The sequence below is a fragment of the Cucurbita maxima genome, unplaced genomic scaffold (genome assembly GCF_002738345.1).
Source record: "Cucurbita maxima cultivar Rimu unplaced genomic scaffold, Cmax_1.0 Cma_Scf00001, whole genome shotgun sequence".
NCBI classification, from domain to species: Eukaryota; Viridiplantae; Streptophyta; class Magnoliopsida; order Cucurbitales; family Cucurbitaceae; genus Cucurbita; species Cucurbita maxima.
In genome coordinates, this window is record NW_019272017.1 from 10,228,884 (window position 1) to 10,253,452 (window position 24,569).

The 24,569-nt window shown below is 32.5% G+C and overlaps 1 pseudogene; it reads right to left on the reverse strand.

Annotated features, from left to right (window-relative positions):
- The window catches only part of LOC111487991, a 601,695-nt pseudogene that overhangs the window by 183,075 nt on the left and 394,051 nt on the right, over positions 1-24,569 (reverse strand).

The following is a 24,569-nucleotide window of genomic DNA, read 5'->3' on the forward strand; positions in this document are numbered from 1 at the left end:
GTCAAGAGTATTGTCTTTCTAGCCTTACATAATATATAAAATAACACGCTTCTCGAAAATCTCAACATAGGGGCATAAGTGCATTTTTTGTAATTTCTTATATGATACATACCACACTCATCCATATTGCTCAACTCGTATTCTAGTCAAGAGTATTGTCTTTCTAGCCTTACATAATATATAAACTAACACGCTTCTAGAAAATCTCAACATACGGGCATAACTGTAATTTCACCATGAAAAACGTACAATACATACTCATCCAAAAAAACCCTTACGAAGTTCTTAACATGTATTTTCTAACTACCTAAGGCAAGAAATGCTCGCATGCTAGCATGTTCTAGCGATTCCTACAAGTATTACTTCATAGAATCTGTGGGGTTACTTACTTGGATGACTCGTGCCTTACCGAGCTAGCTTTTTCGCGTGTTAGGATCTCCAAAATTTTTGAAATCCTTTATATAATCACCTATATTACACAAAAATAACATTAGTATTAAAATCAAGGCAAAAAACTATCGACCAAAAGACAAACGGCGCGAAAAGGTACTCACACACAACAGTCATGCATTAGGAAGACGAAATACGAGCGCTTGACCGTTCAGACTTGTTCATTGGACAACACATATCGGGTTGGTTGGGTCAAAAAGGTGTTTTAGGATAAGAATTTATTGCATGTATGTTAAAAAAAGTTATCGTTTTGCCCCTAAGATAGGATCATGTATTGCATGTCGATTTTATATTTTCCGCATAGCTAGTAAAAAAATATGTATGATTAGAATACGAGTTAGGCAATACCGATGAGTAAGGTACGTAAGATATAAGAAATGACCAAAATTACCTTACAATAAGATTTAAAATAAATGTTGGTATAAATGTTTTACGTTGTGTTATATAGGAGTGTGAATGTTTGATTAATCCACCACACCTAAATGGTGTGAAAGTTATCTTATTTATAATCAAATAAATGTGAATGTTTGATTAATCCACCACACCTAAATGGTGTGAAAGTTATCTTATTTATAATCAAATAAATTTGAATGTTTGATTAATCCACCACACCTAAATGGTGTGAAAGTTATCTTATTTATAATCAAATAAATTACAAGGATATGGAAATAGTAATAAATGAAAATAACAATAAATGGAAAGATACCTATGATAGCAAATATTAGATATTTGCCTTATAATAAAATATAAAATATAATATATATGGTAAACTATAATTTATTACTAAATATCCTTAACACCCCACCGCAAGCTAAGCGTCGGATTTAAAGGAACGTGAAGCTTGAATCTGAAAAATTCAAAGAGGTTGAGAAACACTTTTCATGAAGATGCTAACAACCCGGTTCTTGGCCATCAAAAATTGCAGAGGGATCACCGCTTAGCGGCGATGCTGCCTTGGCTTCGGCGAGAATATGTCTAACCCATGAAGAGGGATTGTCGCTTAGCGACGATGCTGCCTTAGCTTTGGTGAGAATATTTCTAACCCCAAGAAGTAGAAGGGGAAACCTAGAGCAAGGGACAAAAACAATGTTGAAGCCGGAAGAGTCGCCACATTGGGCGAAGGAGCCAATTTTGGCGAGAAGGACAGTCGGAAAAGTCGCCTCACCGGGCGAAGAAGCCAATTTTGGCAGGAAGGGCGGCGGCAACTTGGTTGGCGAATAGGCCAGTGCGGCACCCAGATTCCGAAGGTAAATCTTTGCAAAAGGTTGATAGGTTTAGGTTAGGGTTTATGTGAAGGATGAAGGTTGATTGGGAAGAAAATGAGAGAGACTATATTGGCCAAGAAGATAACCGATTGGGTTGGAAAAGGTGAGGTTGTATGTACAGAGTATGACGAAAAGTGATTTGGAGGTCAATAGGGTGGAGTCGAAGAGTAATCAATCGGCTCCGACTACGACAGCCATGAAGACTGCCCCTGCGGCGTCAAAACCAGCAGGGGTGGTGGAGAAGAAGATTAGAGGATTCAAAAGCCATTGAAAAGAAAGGATCGGGGTTGTTAAACCGAGAGGGCTCTGATTCCATGTGAATGTTTGATTAATCCACCACACCTAAATGGTGTGAAAGTTATCTTATTTATAATCAAATAAATTACAAGGATATGGAAATAGGAATAAATGGAAAGATACCTATGATAGCAAATATTAGATATTTGCCTTATAATAAAATATCAAATATAATATATATGGTAAACTATAATTTATTACTAAATATCCTTAACAAGGAGGATAAGTTAGGGTGACCTGTGTTCCGGTTGAATGATGAATGTTATCTCCCCATTGAGATTGTTTGTTTGAATGAATGCTTTAGTTTATCATTTTAGTTATTTATGTGAGTCATAGGATATCTTCCTAATATACTCACACGAACGAGTAGATCATGTAAACCATACTCTATGTGATCGATAGAATAATCTCACGAGTAAGGCATGCACAAGAGAACCAAGTTAAGACTAGGGAAAATGAGCTAGAGCAGTTCCAAGTAGATTCAATACTTTTTCCGTACACCGAGCACCCTAAGATCGTGAGATTAAAAAATTAGATATGTGTGCACCCAGAGTATGTTGTAGCCGAGGGGTTAGTCCTAAATGTCCTGAAAACCATCATTGAGAGTTTTATTGCCTAAACACCCCTAAAAACCTAGTAAACCTCCACGGCGTTCATGGACGACCAAGGTAACGCACCAAACTGTTAAGTAGTGTGAATGGTGTCATTAGTCTCTTCGTTATCCACTCCGAGATAAGTGTAGTGCATGACTCAAACTTGTGGAAATGGCCCGCGGTTTCCTGAACAGGATCACTATGTTCTAGTCTGTTACTAAGACGGGGTGTGAGACAACATAGATTTCAGGATGGCTTGCCAACCGTACATGGATAATGTTCAGATTTAACTCACACCATACTTTTCCCTTTTATAAGGTAGTACCTCAGCTCAGGTCATAAGTCATTCACTGTATAAGCAAACTAACCTAACTAAATTAAATAACAAAAAAAATAATTCACTCCAAATATGGAACTTGTCATTAGATATATCTATGGTGATGCTAGAAAAAGATGAACCACCTTCTCCAAGCTCACAATGGGTCTAAGAGAAACTAGAGTACTACATAGAACTTTGATACACTCTATTTGCTCATCTAGCAAGAGGTTAAGGATACTTACTAGGTTAAGGATGCAATGAGAACTTTTGCTTACTTAGTATTTTTATACTCACCATTTTCTCATTTTCTTTTTAAGGTGTTGGTTGAGATAGAGAGGTGCTCGGGAGCTACGCTGTCACGGAGGAGTTTCGACTCGGGACATTAGTTTAGATTGTATTTTTGTGGATTTTATATTCATTTTGTATCCCATTCTCATTCCATGTTTGTAAATAACTTGAAAAACATATTTTTTATATTAATTTTGATTTTTAATTTTGAATTTTGACTATGGTGTTGTATAATTCTAAATTGCTTGAAATTTTACTGTATTTTTGTACTTTTACTTTTATTTTGTATTTTACTTTTATTTTCTTTTGCCTTGTTTTTTTAATCATGATCCGATGATCCGAGATTTAGAATCTTGTAAATCAGGTCAGGACACAACTTCACCAAATGTCGCTACTTCAATGAACTCTTACATGGAACACATCACCGTCCATTGTTTAAAAGAGATCCATTAAAAGGGAGATAGAATCCACACATATAAAATGAGATACAAAAGCAAATGAAAGATAACTCTCCTCCAAAAAAAAAAAAATTTAGTCGTAAGAGAGTATTAAAAAATTGGGAACATTTCTGTATAATCACATCAAACTAGTTTATAAAATAACACAAATTTGGAGATAGTTATTTTAAAGTATTAGTAAAATGACAAAGGAAAAAAAACAACTCAGATCTAATGTTCCTCCCTACAGCCAGAACCTCCCGCCCGCAACAATGATCTATGTTCTAGGGTTCCGTTCATGTGTTGACGCCCGCAACAATGATCTATGTTCTAGGGTTGTGTTCATGTGTTGATGCTTCTTCCCAAGAACATGAATTATGCATAGGATATCCTACACAAGAATATTGGTGCACTACCCTTTTGGAAATAAATAACTTAAAACAATTAATTGTTTGGATAGAAGAGCATCTTTTCTGGGTAAGGACAAACTAAAGCTGCACCATTTTATTCACTCTCTTCTTTTCCTCTTCCATTTTTCTTTCGTTCTTTATTTTCCTCTTCATTCAACTCTGATTAGGGTTGTTAGAGACCCCTAAATAGGAGAGGTGGGTCAAAATGACCAATTTACCCTTCGGATTGACTTTGATAAATCACAAAATGAGCTTAAGTGAATAGAATCTACATATTTATCAAAAAATGAGCTTAAGTGGATAGAATCTACATATTTAAAGCACAAAATGAGCCGATGGACACGAGAATAACATGGTTGTATTGTAATTATAGGATTGCCTCTAACTTGTGATTATGAATTGCATGATATTGTACTAGAAAGAATGATGAGAATCTTGTGATTTGTGCTCCAAGTGATTGATGGATGTTATCTCCCTGTTGAGCAAGTATGTTTATATAAAAAATTGTGCGTTAGCTTCATGTGATTGATTGCATATTCCCCCTGTAGAGCATAAATAATAGTGATGAGATAATACTGGGATGTTAGAGCCAGGTTGACTAGACAACAACCTAGGTCAAGACATCTTTAGTAGACGGAGCATCGATCAGTGAGTCTAGACCCTTGTGCTCCCAGACTAAAGTAGGCTCACGGACTCATAAAAGAGTATCTTGGAGTAAAACGTTTGTGTTTAAGCCCCCTAGCCACTCTAAAAACCTAGTAGACCACCACGACATTTAAGCATGACTAAATCACGAAATATAAATTATGCCACTAACGTGAACCTTCTACTCTAAGGTAATTTGTTTTGACTCATTGAGTCTTTCATAGTCTGGGAGCACTAGGGTCTACACCCTCTGATTGTTGCTCACGACCTTAAGGTGCTCAATCTACGAGAGACGTCCTAAGCTAGCTTATCGTCTGGTCAACCTAACTCTATCGCCTTAGTTCCAACTCTGTGAAGATAACTTCACTTTATAGTGAGAACACACAATCAACGACTTGGAGCTGAAGATACCATATCATGAAAATAAAAAAGCTCAATGGGGAGATAACATTCTCTCAATTGTCTTGGAGCATAGATCACAATAGCCCAGTTTGTCTCTATTTACTTACCAAATATATTAAAAGATATCTTAGAATGAAAGGCATAAGTGCTAAGGACAAACTAAAGATGCAGTACAACCCTCAACCTGGAAAAATTTAAGAGACAACTCTTCAAGGCATTTAAATGCTTAATATAAGAGTGTTCGAGTCCATCAATCTAAGTACTAAAAGAAGAATTAGTCGAAGAAGTAATAATTTTGTTATAACTAGAAATAAAATTACAAAGATAAAAGGAAAATAAATTATTTATTTCAAACATACATTTTTTTTTTTTTTTTTTTGTATCATAGACCGAGAATTACCTTTCATACATGAAATACAAGGGAATATAGTCTAGAAGCTCATTTCTTCTTCATAAATTTCTGGGCATAATCAATGAGTTTGTCAAGTTCAGTCTCGCTGACAAGACCATCTTTACTTGCATCAGCATATGTCATGTCATAGGAAGCTTTCTCAAATGGAATAATTGAACTTAGAAAAGCAAAAGCTTTGGTTAGCTCCCTTGAGTTAATAAAACCATCATTGTCACTGTCATGATATTTAAAAATCGCCTTCATCTGCTCTCAACTAAATTGCATATTAGATGCCTTTAGTTGAGTATTTGAACTAAGTTTGGGCCCGATATTCTTATTATCTCTAAAGATTTCTAGTACCATGCCTTGATTGTTGACTTGAGTTAAACCTAGAGCAATGCCACTTAAAGCTTTTAGTTGAACATTATCACCATTTCTAGTATTCTTCTTAATCATCTCGCTTGCTTCATACTTAGCCAGGGATAAACATTGTTATTCCAATGCTATATTGCTTGTAAGGAATGTTTGAAGATGAACAAACCTCAACTCCATATTTAGTCTTTTATACTAATCAAACTTTGCTTGCCTCAGCAGTCTTATTCCTCTTTTCAGGTGCATTGAATCATTGAATACAAGGAAAAATATTAGTGAGAAATATTATTGTTAAAATATTTTAAAATATGGCTTTACATAAACGTGTTTCATATGAAAAAAAGAATGAAAATTCTTTTTCTCAAACTTTACTTTATTATATTTCCATAAGATTTGAAATAATGATTTAATAATAATACAGTAGAATAACAAATCACCTTAATTTACCATAACAAATATTTAGTTTAGTCAAACTATAAGATTAATTATTTAGTTAAAAATATATTTTTTTCTTTTTTCTTTTTGAGCAATTTATTCTCTTTTTGACTTTAATGTAAAAAAAAATTATCTCAAATGTCACCCAAACGCCACGCATGATTTTTATAATAAAATAAAATACTTAAAAATAATGTCTAAAATAGACAGCAATTTATTCTCTTACTTCAATGGCACAGTGCAATTGGTTTCTAAGAGATAACACTCTAATTATTTGGTTGTTGTAACGATTCTAGATTTTTTATAGTCTAAAGTCACTGTATATATAATATATTCATATGTGTAGAAATAATCCATTGAAATTTAAGATAAAACAATGCCATGATTTAAGTATTCAAAAATGTTTTTAAAACGGCCTAATGAATTTCTAAATAAAACAAATAAACATTGAGAGATAAAAACACCCTATTCTAACCCAAGTATAAGAAAATAAATACACCTATTCTATGTATGTGTCATAGTATCGACTTTTGATGTTGTCATCCGCCGTACAAGAGCGTCTTACTTTTACCTGAAATAAAAGAATCACGTGGTTTGAGTATTTTAAGAAATACTCCGTTGACCCCACTATTGGGGTTAAGGAATGCAAACACATGTAACTGATTAGGGATCTATGTTAAAACCATCAAATGGCACCTCCAGTCCAAGCAAAATTGGATCTATAGTACTTGCCTACACACGACCCACACGTGTGAGTGTGGATCTCCAAGCGGTTCGCATCCCTTGGACCCCTCATAGTCGAGCTTAAAATGGAGGATGAATTTGAGGAGCATGGTATGAAAAAATGTTCTTTAAATGCTAGTGCTATAAATTGTTTGTGCCATAAGTAATGATGAATTTAATAGAGTATCTATGTGTTGTTCAGCATATGAAATTTGGAAAACTCTTGAAGTAACTTAGGAGGGAACAAATCAAAGTTAAAGAAACAAAAATTAGCATGTTAGCTCATAATAAAATGGATGCAAATGTATCTATAAATGATGAAGTAGCAAATTTTTGCTTCATGGCTTATAGTGATAAAGAGGATGAAGTCATGGCTTAGGGTAACAAAGAGGATGGAGAAGACGAGGTAATTCTTAAATCTCCTTCTTATGATGAATTATTTAAAGTTTTGGAGGATATGCAACTTGATTTAAAAAAACTTGGTTCAAAATATGTTGTGCCTTCAATTAAATTACTCAAAGAAAATGAATTAAATACTATCTAAGAATTTGATAAAGCTCTTTTTAATAGGTGCTAAAAAAATTAGATAAAATAATTGAACAAGTAAGCCTTATGGTGATAAAAGAGGATTAGGCTATATTGATGAATGTTCTAAAACAATATTTGTTTAAGCTTCCCCTATTATGTCTCAGCCTAACACGTGTAAATTTACATCTCATTATCAAAAATCTAGATTTGGGCTTATATGTCATTATTGTGGTGAAGGTCATGTTAGACCTAAGTGCTTTAAATGGAAAATTTCCCAAACTATAAAATTTAACAAGATTTTAAGAAATAATTTTTCTATTGAAAATAGAATACATCAACTTAGTCTAAAAAATAAATTCCTACATGATGCTATCTGTTTTTCTTGTGGAAAGTGTGGACATAAAGATTATTCTTTTTACTCATCCAAATACCATGTCTTTAATATGTATACAAACATGATTCCTAAATTCTTGAAGACTAACTTTTTAGCACCCAAACGAGTACGAATACCAAGAGATTAATTTTGAATATCTTTGTTTTTAAGTTTATTTGAAAGACTCCAAGAAAAATAAGTGGTACTTGGATAGTGGTTGCTCAAGACACATGACGGGAAATCAATCTAAGTTTGTGAGTCTTTCCAAGAAGGATGGTGGCTTAGTAACTTTTGGCAACAACAAGAAGGTAAAATAATTGGCAAGGGTACTATAGGTAAGGACTCTTGTACTCTCATTGAAAATGTAATTTTAATTAATGGTTTAAAGTATGACTTACTTAGCGTTAGTCAATTATGTGATAAAGGTTTTAGAGTTATATTTGATAAAAATAATTGCATAATTGAAAATGTTAGTGATAGAAAAGTGTTGTTTGTTGGAAATAGAGACGATAATGTGTACATTATTGATTTAAATGATTGTCCTATACAAATGATAAATGTCATTCGGCTTTGCATGATAACTCCTAGCTATGGTATAGAAGATTACAACATGCTAGTATACACTTGATTTCAAATACCCAAAAAAAAATTCATTAATTAGAGACCTCCTAAATTTAAATTTGAAAAACATAAAATTTGTGATGCTCGTCAAATCGGTAAGCAAACCAAATCCTCTCTCAATATAAAAATGTGATTTCTATGGTTAACCCTCTCCAACTATTACATATGTACTTATTTGACCCTTCTAAAATAGTAGCAGGAAGAGAATTACTATGTTTTTGTGATAGAATGATTTTTCAAGATTTACTTTGGTTTTGATGATAGTTTATAGAAAATGATGTTTTGAAAAGTTTTGCTAGTTTTGTAAGAGTTTAAAATGAAAAATGCTTTTTAATTACAAAAATTAGGAGGGACCATGAAGGAAAATTCGATAGGGTAGCATTTGAAAAATTGTATGAAGATAATGATTTTTCTCATGACTTCTCTTCTTAAGACTCTTCAACAAAATAGTGTGGTTGAAAGAAAAAATCGTACTTTACAAGAATTTGCTAGATCAATGTTCAATGAATATGATTTACCTAAATATTTTTGGGCAAAAACCGTTAATACGCTTGTTATGTTTCAAATAGCGTTTTAATTAGACCTCTTTAGATTAAACTCATGAACTTTGTCATAATAAAATTCCAAATATTGGGTATTTCAAAGTTTTTTTGTTGCAAATGTTTTATTTTGAACCACAAAAAAAACTGTAAAAATTTGATTCTAAGACTGATATTGGTATTTTTATTGGTTATTCATCTACTAGTAAAGAGTTTTCAATAAGAGAACTCTAGTTATTGAGAAATCTATGCAAGTGGGTATTTGATGAATCTTGTAATAATATTTCTAACAAGTCTAGTAATGATTTATAAAGAAATTTTGGAGATTTACCTGTAAATGACAAAAGGTAAAGAAACTCTTTGAAGTGAAGGAGGAGTGAGCTTAAAAAAGAAGCAAGAAGGTTCTTTATTAGTGCTAAAATAATGGAGGTATGCCTCATCAGAGGACTTGAGTATTGGTGATCCCAAATGTTCGGTGTGAAAACCAGTTCCTCTATTAATTTATTTAATAATCTTACTTTTGTTTCTCAAATTAAATGAAAAAGTATTAAAAATGCTGAAAATGATAAGTTTTGGATTTTACTATCACAATTTAAAAGACCAAGTTTGGTAAATTAGTCCTAGACCCTCTAATATTTTCATTATTGGAACCAAATTGGTTTTTACAAATAAAATTGATGAAAATGGAAATATCATTAGAAATAAAGCTAGACTTTTAGCTCAAGGTTATTGTTCGGAGGAATGTATAGACTATGAAGAACTTTTTGCACCCGTGCTAGATTAGAAGCTATTAGAATGTTATTTGCTTTTATTTCTTACAAATATTTTATACTGTATCAAATAGATGTGAAATGATTTTCCACATCATGTCTATAAGTTGAAAAATGCTCTTTATGGCTTAAAACAAACTCCAAGAGCTTGGTACTATAGACTTAATAATTTTCTTATTGAGAATGATTTTAAAATAGGTAAACTTGACCTGGCTCTCTTTATTAAAATTGAAGAAAAAGATATGCTACTAGAGCAAATATATGTAGATGATATCATATTTGGTTCTACTAATCCTTCTTTATGTGAAGAATTTTCTAAATGTATGCATAATGAGTTTGAGGTGAGTATGATGGGAGAGCTTAGTTTCTGTCTTGGACTTCAAATCAAACAACTCAAAGATGGTATCTTCATAAATCAAGAGAAATACACCAAGAATTTACTCAAAAGGTTCAAGTTCAATAAGGTAAGATGCAAAAACTCCAATGAGCACATCCACTATGCAAAAACTCCAATGAGCACATCCACTGAGATTGACAACGATGAAAAAGGTAAATGTGTGGATATTAAATCTTATCGAGGTATGATTGAATCTTTACTTCACTCGACTGCTAGTAAACCTGATATTATATTTAGTGTATATCTTTGTGTTAGGTTTCAATCTTGTCCTAAGGAATCTCATTTACATGCGGTTAAAAGAATATTTAAATATTTATCTGGGACTATTAATTATGGATTGTGGTATCCTAGAAATGTTGAGTTTAAATTGGTAAGATATTCTGATGCAGATTTTGCTAGAAGTTTACTTGATCGTAAAAGTAGTAGTGGAACTTGTCAATTTCTAGTTAGTTCATTAGTTTCTTGGTTTAGTCAAAAGCAAAATTCAGTTGTCTTATCTACTATCGAAGCGGAATATATTGCGGTAACTAGTTATTGTGCTCAAATACTTTGTATGAAATAAACTCTTTGCGATTCTGGATTAAAATTGATTGTGTGTCTATATTTTGTGATAACACTAGTGCTATTAACCTAACAAAAAATGATGTTCATCATTTTAGAACTAAACATTTTGACATGAGACGTCATTTTATTAGAGAGCATGTGGAAAATGGACAAATTATTCTTTATTATGTAAGCTCTAATAATTAATTAGCAGATATTTTCACCAAACTGTTAAATTAAGAAATATTTTGTAAAAATAGGCTTGAGTTTGATATTATTTGTTGTAATGTATTTTGAATTTTATAATCTTGCATAGGCATGTTCATGAGGGAACATGTCATTCTTTTATTATTTTTTTAATAGTTCTTTTTTATGATTCGAGGAGAAAATTACGAAAAATATACCCTATGTTTGTTATTTTATTCACTTAATTATTGTGATGTTTCATAATTTATTAAGGCATTAATATAGGAGGAGAATATTCTCTTAAAGTGAATTTAAAGTATCAAATTTATGATAATATATTAGAATGTCCACGATGATATATTAGAATGCCTTGATATTATTATTTGGACATGTGTATTATTTTATGATTTCATGGATTTCATACTATTTTTCTTGAAATAGTCCGTCATCGTAAAAAAGGGGAGATTGTTGGCTCTGTGGCTCTTAATCTCAAATTAATTAATTTTAATTAATTAATTGACGTTTTGATGATAACAAACATACATTCAATTATTAATAATCATCAGTATTTTGAATTGTACACAGTACAAGGTTGGGAATAACGATTTCAACGTCTTTTTTTATTCACTCAAATCAGAGCTAAAACGTAGAAGTTTAAGTTGAAATAAAATACCCAACGTGATGATTTGACGACAAAATTAACATCATGGACCAATCGAAGTAGGACACCCATAACTTTGTAGAGTAACAAATGGTGGAGTTTTCAATTACTTTTAAATTGAAATAAAATTATTTGAATTATAAAAATAAACCCGTTACTCACATTATTTTCATTAATATTTTTTATTATATTATTACAATTAAAAATATAAATNATGTGAGTAACGGTTTATTTTTATAATTCAAATAATTTTATTTTAATTTAAATTTAATTGAAAACTCCACCATTTGTTACTCTACTAAAATTATGAGTATCATACTTCGATTGGTCCATGATGTCAATTTTGTCGTCAAATCATCACGTCGGATATCTTATTTCGACTTAAACTTCTTCGTTTTAGCTCTGATTTGAGTGAATAAAAAAAGGCGTTGAAATCGTTATTCCCAATCTTGCACAGTGTACCATTCAAAATACTGATAATTATTAATAATTGAATGTAGGTTTGTTATCATCAAAACGTCAATTAATTAATTAATTAATTAATTTGAGATTAAGGGCCAAAAAGGCAACAATCTCCGCCTTTTTTATGATAAAAAATCATTTCAAGAAAAATAGTATGAAATTCATAAAACGATAAAATAATACACGTCCAAATAATAATATCAATGCATTCTAATATATCATCATAAATTTGATACTCTAGGTTCACTCGAGAGCATATTCTCCCTAATATATCATCATAAATTTGATACTTTAGGTTCACTCGAGAGCATATTCTCCCCCTATATTAATGCCTCAGTAAATTATGAAACATCACAACAAACAACAAAGTGAATAAAACAACAAACTTAGAGCATATTTTTCGTAATTTTCTCCCATTTTGGAATCATAAAAAGAACGATTAAAAAAATAATAAAAGAATGACATGCTCCCTAAGAACATGCCTTTAAACAAGATTATAATATTCAAGATATATCACAACCAATAATACCAAGCTTACAAAATCTGCATGTCATTGATGGTTTTGGTGAAAATTTCGGCTAATTAATTATTACAGTTTACAAAATCAAGAATAATATGTCCATTTTGCACCAGATCTCTAATAAAATGATGTCTTATGTCAATATGTTCAGAATAATGAACAGTATTTTTGATTAGGTTAATAACACTAGTGTTATCACAAAATATAGTCACATAATCAAATTTTAATCCAAAATCACATCAAGTATGTTTCATCATAAGAATTTGAGCACAACAACTAACAATCGCAATATATTCCACTTCAGTAGTAGATAAGGCAACTTAATTTTGCTTTTTACTAAACCAAAAAACTATTAAACTATTAAACTATTAAGAAATTGACAAGTTCCACAACTACTTTTACGATCAAGTAAAGTTCTAACAAAATCCATATCAGAATATCCTATCAATTTAAACTAACATTTATAGGATACCACAATCTTAAATTAATAGTCCTAAATATTTAACCATGTAAATGAGATTCCTTGAGACAAGATTGAAACCTAGCACAAAACATACACTAAACATAATATCAGGTCTACTACCAGTCAAGTAAAGTAAAGATTCAATCATACCTCGATAAGATTTAATATCCACGCATTTACTTTTTTCATCCTTGTCAAGTTTAGTGGATGTGCTCATTGGAGTTTTTGCAATCTTACCTTCATTGAACTTGAACCTTTTGAGTAAATTCGTGGTGTATTTTTCTTGATTTATGAAGATACTATCTTTGAGTTGTTTGATTTGAAGTCCAAGAAAAAAACTAAGCTCTCCCATCCTACTCGTCTCAAACCCATTATGTATACCTTTAGAAAATTCTTCACATAAATAAGAATTAGTAGAACCAAATATGATATCATCTACATATATTTGCACTAGAATATCTTTTTCTTTAATTTTAATAAAGAGAGTAGCTTGAGTTTACCAATTTTAAAATCATTCCCAATAAAAAAAAAATTACTAAAAGTCTATCGTATCAAGCTCTTGTAGTTTGTTTTAGGCTATAAAGAGTCTTTTTCAACTTATAATAAGATATTTAAAATCAAAATTTTCAAATACGGGAGGTTGTTTTACATAAACTTCCTCTGTAATATAACCATTTAAGAATGCATTTTTCACATCCATTTGATACAATATAAAATTTTTGTAAGAAAAAAAGCAAGTAATATTCTAATAAAGCAAGTAACATTCTAATAGCTTATAATTTAGTCACGGGTGGAAAAGTTTCATAGTCTATACCTTCTTCTTGACAATAATCTTGAGCTCAGTCTAGCTTTATTTATAATGATATTCCCATTCTCATCAATTTTATTTCTAAAAACACATTTTGGTTCCAATAATGGAAATATTAGATGGAGACTAATTCCCAAACTTTGTTTCTTTCAAATTGATTTAGTTTTCTTGCCGAGCTAAAATCCAAAACTCATCATTTTTTTTCTTAAGACTTTTTGGTTCAATTTGTGAAACAATAGCAAGATTATTAAATAAATTAATAGAGGAACGAGTTTTCACATCTTGTTCATGATCACCAATAATCAAGTCCTTGAGATGAGAGGAAGCATACCACAGTTATTTTGTTACTGATGAAGAACTTTCCTCTTTTTCATTTAAGCTCACTTCTTCTTGAAATCTTCAAGACTTTTCTTTTTAAATCATCCCTACAAATAGACTCACTAAAAATATTATAACAAAATTCATCAAATACCACCTGCATAAATTCCTCAATAACTAAAGTTCTCTTATTAAAAATGCTATAAGATTTACTAGTAGATGAATAACAAGAAAAAAATACCTTCCTCAATAACTAAAGTTTTCTTATTAAAAATTCTATAAGCTTTTCTAGTAGGAAAAAATACCAATATCCGTCTTAGAATCAAATTTTCCCTTTTTTTTTTTTTTTTTTTGTTCAAAATAAAACATTTGCAACAAAAAAAAAAAACTTTGAAATACCCTATATTTGAAATTTTATTGTGCCAAGTTCATAAGTAGTTTTATCTACAAAAGGTCTAATTAAGACTATATTAGAAACATAACAGGCGGTATTAACTGCTTTTGCCCAAAATATTTTAGTATATCATATTCATTTAACATTGATCTAGAAAATTCTTGTAAATTATGATTTTTTTTCTTTCAACCACCCTGTTTTGTTCAGTCCTTCGAGAAGAGAAGTCATGAGAAAAACCATTATCTTCACACAATTTTACAAATGCTACACTATCGAATTCTCTTCCATGGTCACTCCTAATTTTAGTAATTTTGAACTCTTTTTACATAAAATCTTTTCAAAACATCATTTTTATGTTTTATCATCCTAACTAAGTAAACCTCGAAAAATCATCCACTATCACAAAAATATTGTAATTTCTTTTATAACTAGATATTTTAGAAGGGCCAAATAAGTTCATAGGTAATAGCTAAAAATAAGTTCACTTTAGAAAGTAACAAATTTTATCTTTTTTGAATTTAAATTTAGGAAAGCCTCTAACTAAAGAATTTTTGTGAGATATTTGAAACAAAATACATACTAGCATGTCTTAATCTTCTATGCCATAGCAAGAGTAATCATACAAAGCCAAAAGACATTTATCATTGGTAGGAAAATCTGATCTCTATTTCTAACCAACCAACACTTTTCTGTCATTAACATTTTTAATGATGTAATTATTTTTATCTAATATAACTCTAAAACCTTTATCACATAATTTAAGTTTGCTTTAAACCATCAACTACAAGTACATTTTCAATGACCAATTATTTTATCTTCTTGTTGTTGTCAAAAGTTACTAAGTCACCATCCTTTAAAAAGACTCGCAAACTTGGATTGGTTTCTCGTCATGTGTCTGAATCAACCACTATCTAAGTACCACTCTTTTTCTTGGAGTCTTTCAAATAAACCTAAAAACAAAGCTATTCAAAATTGACGCTATGGTACCCATACTTATTTGGGTCCTAAAAAGTTAGTCTTCAAGAATTTAGGAATCATGTTTGCATTCATATGACATTGTATTTGTATAAGAATGAAGAATAATCTTTATGTCCACACTTACCACATGAGAAAACAACATCATGCAGGAATTTATTTATTAGACTAAGTTTATGAATTATATTTTCAATAATAAAAATTATTTTTTAAAATATTGTTAAATTTTATATTTTGAGAAATATTCAATTTAAACCACTTAGGTCTAATATGACCTCCAACCACTTAGGTCTAATATGGCCTTCAACTACTTAGGTTTCAACCATTTAGGTCTAATATGACCTTCAACCACTTAGGTTTCAACCACTTTGGTCTAATATGGCCTTCAACCACTTAGGTTTCAACCACTTAGGTCTAATATGACCTTCAACACTACACTAATGACATATAGACATAAATCTAGATTTATTCTATTAGAGATGCAAATTTACATTTTGATCACAATCAAATACATGCTTTTCACCGATTATATCAAATTTTATAAAATTATGATCATTTTCTTTTAAAGAAGAAATTTATGTAATAAAGACTTAGTTTTAATTATTGAATCCTTATATTTCTTTTGGAGCACAACGTACTTTCAACCAGTTTTTCTAAATCAAGTTGCATCTCCTCAAACACTTTAAATAATTCATCATAATTCATCATAAGAGGAGATTCGAGAATTACCTCGTCTTCTTCATCCTCGTTACCTTGAGCCATGACTTCATCCTCTTTGTCACTATGAGCCATGAAGCAAAAGTTTGCATCCTTCTTTTTTTATGAGCTAACATGCTAATTTAGGTTTCTTTAACCTGATTTGTTCCCTCATGAGTTACTTCGAGAGTTTGCCAAATTTTATAAGTTGAACAACACATAGATACTCTATTAAATTCATCATTACTTAGGAGACGATAAAGACAATTTATAGCACTAGCATTAAAAGAACTTTTTTTCATATTATGCCCATCAAATTTATTCTCTAATTTAAGTTATTCAATATTATTAACAATTTTTATTGGAATATAACAACCTTTACTAACATTCAACCATAATTGATAATCGATATGGCTAACCCTAGAGGGGTGAATAGGGGTTTAACAATAAAATTATTTAAACGTAATTAATTTTTCTAAGTATCAATTTTTTTAAATAATAGAATATGATAATTAAATCAATAAACTAGCTCAAGAAATAACCATGAACAATTATAAAAAAAGTTTAGAACATGCAATTAATAACACTTTAGAAATTAAATGGGAAAAAGTTAAAAGATATAACACCGTAGTTTTATAGTGGTTCGATCAAACTCGACCACTTCACTCCCCAAGCGCCTCTTGAAAATTTGAATAAACCTTCTTCAGACTCTGGGATTAGAGCCCAATCGAATTGCTCTTTTTACGAGTTCTAAAGCAAACCTAATTATAAAACTTTTTACCCTCATGAAAATAAAGAAACTTACAAAATGCGATTAGAAAAAAAAAATTATTATATAAAAATAAATACATAAGCGAAATACAAAAAGATTTAATGAATACCCACAGCCTACATATTTAATACTTTCTTCTACAAAAAAAAAAAAAAAAAAATAAAATAAGAATACCCACCTAATTAAGAATACCCACAGCATTGGTAATTCCATCAATTACCCGTCTCCAATTAAGGATATTCTATAAAAAGCATCTATGTAACCATAATCATATGACCAATTATATATTATATTTATAAATTTTTCAAAAAAAAAAAAAATAGTAAAATTTTTAACAAATGAATTACTAAAATTCAAATTTGGTAAAGATGAATAAGCGGACTTATAGAATAAATATTAAGCTTTTTCTAAGAGTTCTAAGCAAACTCAATTCTTTCTTCCGCTTTTTCTAAGAATTATAAAGAGTTTAAGAGCAAACTCAATCATTTAACTCTTTTTGCGAGTTTAAGAGCAAACTCAATCATTTCCATGACTCAGGATCAAACCGGTATACAACTCTTTTTGCGAGTTTAAGAGCAAACTCAATCATTTACACACCACAACTCTCTAGGAAGTAGATTTAGAATTGGATCATTCACAACTATTTCCTCACAATACAATAAACATCTCTCAAGAATGAGATGAACAAGAAATAAACTTGAAAGTTTTTTCCTCACAATACAATAAACCTTCCTTTCAAGATAAAGGAGAAATAAACTTGGAAGCTTCAGAGAGAAGAATGAGACTTCCAAGGAAAATTTAGATTGAAGAAACTATAGAACTTGTGTGTCGTGTTCTTAAAAATAGGAAGAAGAGATGAGTAAAAAAGTGAACTGAAACGTGGACCACGAAAAATAATTTTTTTTATTTTTAAATTTATTGTGAAATAATGTGGACCACATGTTTATATATAGTTTAAATGTAATAATATAATAAAAATATATTAATGAAAATAATGTGAATAATGTGAGTAACCGCTTATTTTTATAATTCAAATAATTTTATTTCAATTTAAAAGGAATTGAAAACTCCACCCTTTGTTACTAAGTTATAAGTGTCATACTTCGAATATGGTCCATGATGTCAATTTTGTGGTCATATCATCACGTCGTGTATCTTGTTTCGACTTAAACTTCTTCATTTTAGCTCTGATTTGAGTGAACCAAAAAATGCGTTGAAATCGTTGTTCCCAACCTTACACTGTGTACAATTCAAAATATTGATAATTGTTAATAATTGAAGGTTGGTTTGTTATCATCCAAACGTCAATTAATTAATTAATTTGATATTAAGGGTCAAAAAGACAACACACGGATGTGTTGCCTTTACCTGAAATAGAAGTAGCACGTGGTTTGAGTATTTTAAGAAATACTCAGTAAGTGATCCCACTATTGGTGTTAGATGCAAACACACACAATCATGAGTGGGACTGTTCAAACCAGTCTATATTCCTTAGTCGGCTATTCTAAACACGTTAATTGGATGTGTATTTAATGTTCTACACACGATCCACATGTGTGAGTATGGACACACTAGTCGGTTCACACACCTCCTGAGCTCCTTTCTCATTTGGCGGACACACCAGATCTTGTCTACGTTACATAACTATTTCACATATTTCAAACACACACAAACATATCTACGGTACATAACATATATTCACGTATTCATGCTACAAAAGTATACCTTAGATTCTTCGCACGTGCTGATTCATGACATGCTTTCCTTGAGATAGGATCTAACATATAAAGAAGACCCAAGGAGGTCAAGAGGTTGAGGAACAAGGAAATAGCCCTCGTTAAGGTCCTATGAAACAACTATAAAATAGGGGAAGCCACTTGTGAAGGAGAGGAAGAGATGAAATCTTGTACCGGACTTATTTGAAGACTAGCACTTTCAAAGACCGTTTTTAAAAGGAGGGAAGAATTTGTAACCCCAATAATTCAAAGGAATCCAAATAGAGATAGTTGATAGTTCTTATAAGTTGGTATGAGGTTTCGAAAACAAAGAAACAAGAAAAATTGGAAAAGAAAATAAAAAAATGAAATTTTCTAATTTTTATCAAACTTCTTGGATTTTTAACATTTTATTGAGTGAAATTTTTATGATGCTACAGAAGGGAAAAGTGTCAAGAACGGGTGAAGAAATTTTGGGAAAATTCTCGATTTTTCAAGAAAATAATAATTAAATAATAAAAAAAATGAAAGCTCCCCAAAATACCCCTAAAAGAATGAATAATTATGAAAATGTCACTCGGAATTAGATTATCCACTAATCATCTCACAAAATGCTTCAAAACTCAAATCTGAGTGGTTGGATCTCCTCCAAAATGTGATTTAGAATTCTCACAGCTCATCAAATCCAACGGCTAGAATTCAATACAAAGGTCAATAACGCCCTTGTCAAAGCAGATAATTCCAGCAAATGATTCATAAAACTCAAGAATAAAATTGTAGCGATTCTGGACGTTTCAATGGTTGTGGATCATTCATCTATACATTATGGAGTAGGGGCAACTAATAAGAGCATGAAACTAGTACAATCAAAAGCTTAATTGAGAGTTACGAGCGTTTAGATTTTAGGTATCGTGTTCTCGGATTAACCTCGAAAGCTACCATCCATCTTTCCTTTCAAACTTGTTCCTACATGTTCCAAAGAAGATTACCCATAAGTTTTGTGAAGAGATGGAGGAAGTAAAAGGGGGAGAGATTCTGATATCAACACGTAGGAGGTAACATTGATAGTCTTGGACATGGCAGACTTCGTTTGGTTAAGTTCAAGGGCCATGAAAGCAAGGAAGCTAATCAAGCACCGGGCATGGGAATTCGTAGCCAGTGTGAAACCAATAAGGTAAACATCGATATATCCTCTGTACAGGTAGTAAAGGACTTTCAGGATGTCTTTCCGGAGGAATTCCCAGGCCTACCCCTAGTAAGAGTGGTAGACTTGGGGATTGAATTAGAACCAAGAACTTGACCAATCTCCAAGGATCCTTATAGGATGACCCTAACCGAACTCAAGGAACTCAAAGAACAATTACAGGAGCTACTAGACAAAGGATTCATAAGACCAAGTATCTCCTCATGGGGACTATAAGGAGCTCAATAAGGTTACGATAAAGAACAAGTACCCACTCCCAAGGATCGATGATCTCTTCGATCAACCTCAAGGGGCTTTAGTATTTTTCAAGGTAGATTTAAGGTCAGGATATCCCCGAGGAAGGCATACCTAAGACCGCCTTCAGAACAAGGTATGGTCACTACGAGTTCCTGGTGATGTCTTTCAGACTAACTAATGCTCCTACAACCTTCATGGACTTGATGAATTGGATATTCAAAGACTTCCTCAACACATTCGTAATTGTCTTTATAGATGACATTCTTGTCTACTAAGATCGAGGAAGAGCATGAGTCCCATCTCAAAATGGTATTGACAAAATTGCGAACTCATCAATTATACTCCAAGTTTTTTAAGTGTGAGTTTTAACTCTTAGAGGTAACCTTCCTTTGACATGTCGAAGGAAGGAATATCCATAGACCCAACTAAAGTAGAAACAATATTGAAATTGCCCCGACGGAAAATGGTCACAAAAGTCAGAAGTTTTCTAGGGTTGGCAGAATATTACAAGAGAGCTATAGACTTCTCCAAAATATCAGAACTTTTAACACAACACGCCAAGAATGGTAAGACATTTACCTAGACATCGGCATGCAAAAAGAGCTTCACAAAACTCTTGGATAAGTTGGTATCAGCTCCGGTCCTTGCACTGCCAGACAACTCGGAAAACTTTGTTATATACACTTATGCTTCAGGGAGAGGCTTGGGATGAGTGTTAATGCAAAATGGATGAGTGATAGCGTATGCCTCTCACCAACTAAAGGACTACGAACACAATTATCCCACACACGACTTGATAGTAGCAGCCATAGTGTTTGCCCTCAAAATGTGGCGGCACTATGTTTATGGAGAAAAGATACAAGTGTATAGGAACCACAAGAGCCTGAAGTACTTGTTAACACAAAAGAAGCTCAACCTGAGACAAAGGAGGTGGTTAGAACTTGTGAATGACTATGATATAGAGATCTTATACCACCTAGGAAAGGCCAAAGTCGTAGTTGATGCCTTAAGTCGAAAAACGACCCACTCCTCACCACTAATCACAGGACAAAGGAAACTCCAGGAGGAGATGATTGGAGTCGGTATCAAAGTCTAGTCGAAGAATTAACCACAAGATTTTCTCAGCTAACAGTCCAACCCACATTAAGAAGGCATATAATCAATACTCAAGAAAAGGACCATTACCTCAGCAAAATCTTGCAACAACGAGACGTTGATCGCCCAAAAGGATTCTCCATGTCTAGTGATAAGGGTCTCTTGTGGAGGGGCAGTTATGCGTACCTAAAGATGAAGGACCAATAAAGGAATTACCTATAGAAGCTCGCGACTCACCATTTTCCATCCACCCTGGAAGCACCAAAATGTACCAAGGCTTAAGAACCTGTTATTGGTGATGAGGAATGAAACGAGACATAGCAGAGTACGTAACCCAATACTTGACCTGCCAACAAATCAAGGCACCAAAACAACCGCCGCCAGGGCCCCTACAACCCCGAAGTGTTCCTCAATGGAAGTGGGAGGACATCACCATAGATTTCATCGTAGGATTACCGAAGACCAAGAAGGGTTTCACTGTTATATGGGACACTGTTGATTAATTAACCAAGTCCCCTCATTTCATTCCAGGGAAGACTACCTACACAGTGGATAAGTGGGCCCAACTCTATATGTAGTAAATAGTGCAATTACACAGTATTCTAATGTCAATAGTGTCCGATCGAGATGCTGGTTTACATCTCGCTTCTAGAAGAGTCCTCAGAAGGCACGGGGTACGCAACTAAAATACAGTATAACCTTCCACCCACAAACATATGATAAGACAAAAAGACTTAACCAAATATTGGAAGACATTCTAAGGGCATGTGTAATGTACTTAGCAGGAAGTTGGGATGAGTATCTACACCTCATGGAATTTGTTTATAACAATAGTTACCAAGCCACCATACAAATAACCCCATACGAGACACTTTATGGATGAAGATGTCGATCTCCCATCTTTTGGGAAGAAGTGGGGAAACGAAAACTATTGGAGCCAGAGCTGGTACAAATCACTAACATTGTTGTCCAAAAGATCAAAGCTAGAATACGATACGCACAAAGCCAACAAAAAAGTTACAAAGACTTACGACGCAAGACATTGGAGTTCGAAGTGGGAGACCATGTATTCCTAAAGGTGGCTCCAATGAGAGAGGTGCTCAAGTTTGAGAAAAAAGGAAACTGAGTCCAAGATTTATCAAACCTTTCGAAATACTAGAAGGATTGGACCAGTAGCCTATAGACTTGTGCTACCCCCAAACTTGTCTGTGGTACATAACATATTTCACGTAACCATGCTACGGAAGTACATCCCAGATCATTTGCACGTGTTGGCTCATGACATGCTTTCCCTAAGAGAGGAACTAACATATAAGGAAGACCAAGTACAAATACTAAATAGGGAGGTAAAAAGGTTGAGGAACAACGAGATAGCTTTTGTTAAGGTCCTATGAGACGACCATAAAGTAGAGGAAGTCACTTGGAAAAGAGAGGAAGAGATGAAAATGTTGTACTGGACTTGTTTCACGACTAGCACAATGGAGGACGAAAGTTTTTAAAAGCACGGAGAATTTATTGTTAGATAAAAAGTTGTGATTCTTAGGAATACATGTATGATGTAAGATAGTGTTTTTAGCTCTACATTTGGGCAACTTAAAACAGACAAATTAAATGAGAAACATTTGCATGTGTTTTTACACCAACAAATCCCAAAGATTCCGTACTCTTCCTTTATTTTCTTCTCTCAACAATTTCTTCAGCAATTTTTTTTCGTCAAAGATTTCCTCACCAGCCGAATTGCTCAGTCAAGGATAACATTTACAACACGTGAGAGCTTAAACGCTTCCAAAAAGGGTAGTTTATAGTTCTTATTAGTTGGTATGAGGTTTGGAAAACAAAGAAATAAAAAAAATTGGAAAAGAAAATGAAAAAATGGAATTTTCTAATTTTTATCAAACTTATCTGATTTTTAACATTTTCTTGACTGAGATTTTTAAGACGGTGAAGAAGGGAAAACGGTCAAGGAAGGGTTGTAGAAATTTTGAGAAAATTCTGGATTTTTGAAGAAAATAATATTTAAATAATTTAAAAAAATGATAATTTACCAAAATACCCTTGAAAGAATGTATAATTACGAAAATGCCACTATGACCATAATTAGATTATCTATTGTGATCATCTACACAAAATAGTTGAATACTCAAATGAGTTGGATTTCGTGTAAAATTGAATATGATCTAGAACACTTACAACTCATCAAATCCAACTATTAGAATTCAAAACTAAGGTCAATAAGACCATGGTCGAAACAAATAATTCTGGTGAATGATCCATAAAACTCGAGAATTAAATTGTGGCGATTCTGGACGTTTCAATGACTGTGGATCATTGATCTATAAATTATTGAGCAAAGACAATTAAAAGGAACAGGAAACAAGTTCCATCGAGACCTCAATCGAGAGTACGAGCGTTTAGATTTTGAGTATCTTATTCTCGGATTAACCTCAAATTTAGAAACTACCGTCCATCTTTCATTTTCAAACTTGTTCCTGCATGTTCTAAGGAAGATTACCCATAAGTTTTGTGAAGGAAGGAAGCTTCAAAAATGCCCCTATCTTATTCCCACTATTGAAGGAATCTCAAACGAGTGCTCGAAATCCAATCTGAGGCTATAAACATTTTCACCAGACGAGACCTATCCCAATCAATTTCTGCATACTTAAGGATAATTTTCAAAGAAGACCGCAAAGGGAGATGACCTCAGGAACGTGTATAATCGAAGAAATTCGATATCGGGTAAAATTTGGGGAAGAAACTCAAATTCTTGCTTAGTTGTCCAATAAAGGGAAAAAACACGTTCTAAGTTGAGTTGCAGACGAGAAAAGAAACTCAAAATTCACCTCAACCACGCCCGGACATCTTCTCAGGATCATCCCTCTAGTTTAAGTAAAGTATAAGGAAGACTTCGGGTGAAGGAGGTGTGGCCTACTAGCGTTTGGATCGTTGTAACCAATAACAATATCTCTTGGGTTTGCTCCGATGACAGAACAAGATTTCCCCCTACTTTGGACTCCTATAACTTGCCATTTAAATGACAAGCAGGTGAGATACCCCTCCCAAAACTCTTTCTTGACAATTTATCTTTTAAGTTATGTAATGTCTTCTTCACGTACGAGAGGAAGGTTAAGTTGGGTGTTTGCTTTTGTTGATATCACTGTTGTTTAAATGAATTTAGTTTACGTCCCTAGCATCATTTATGAAATGTTTTAAAAGGAAAATACTTACCCTATATTTCTAATTATCCATACACACACCGTTGTCCATG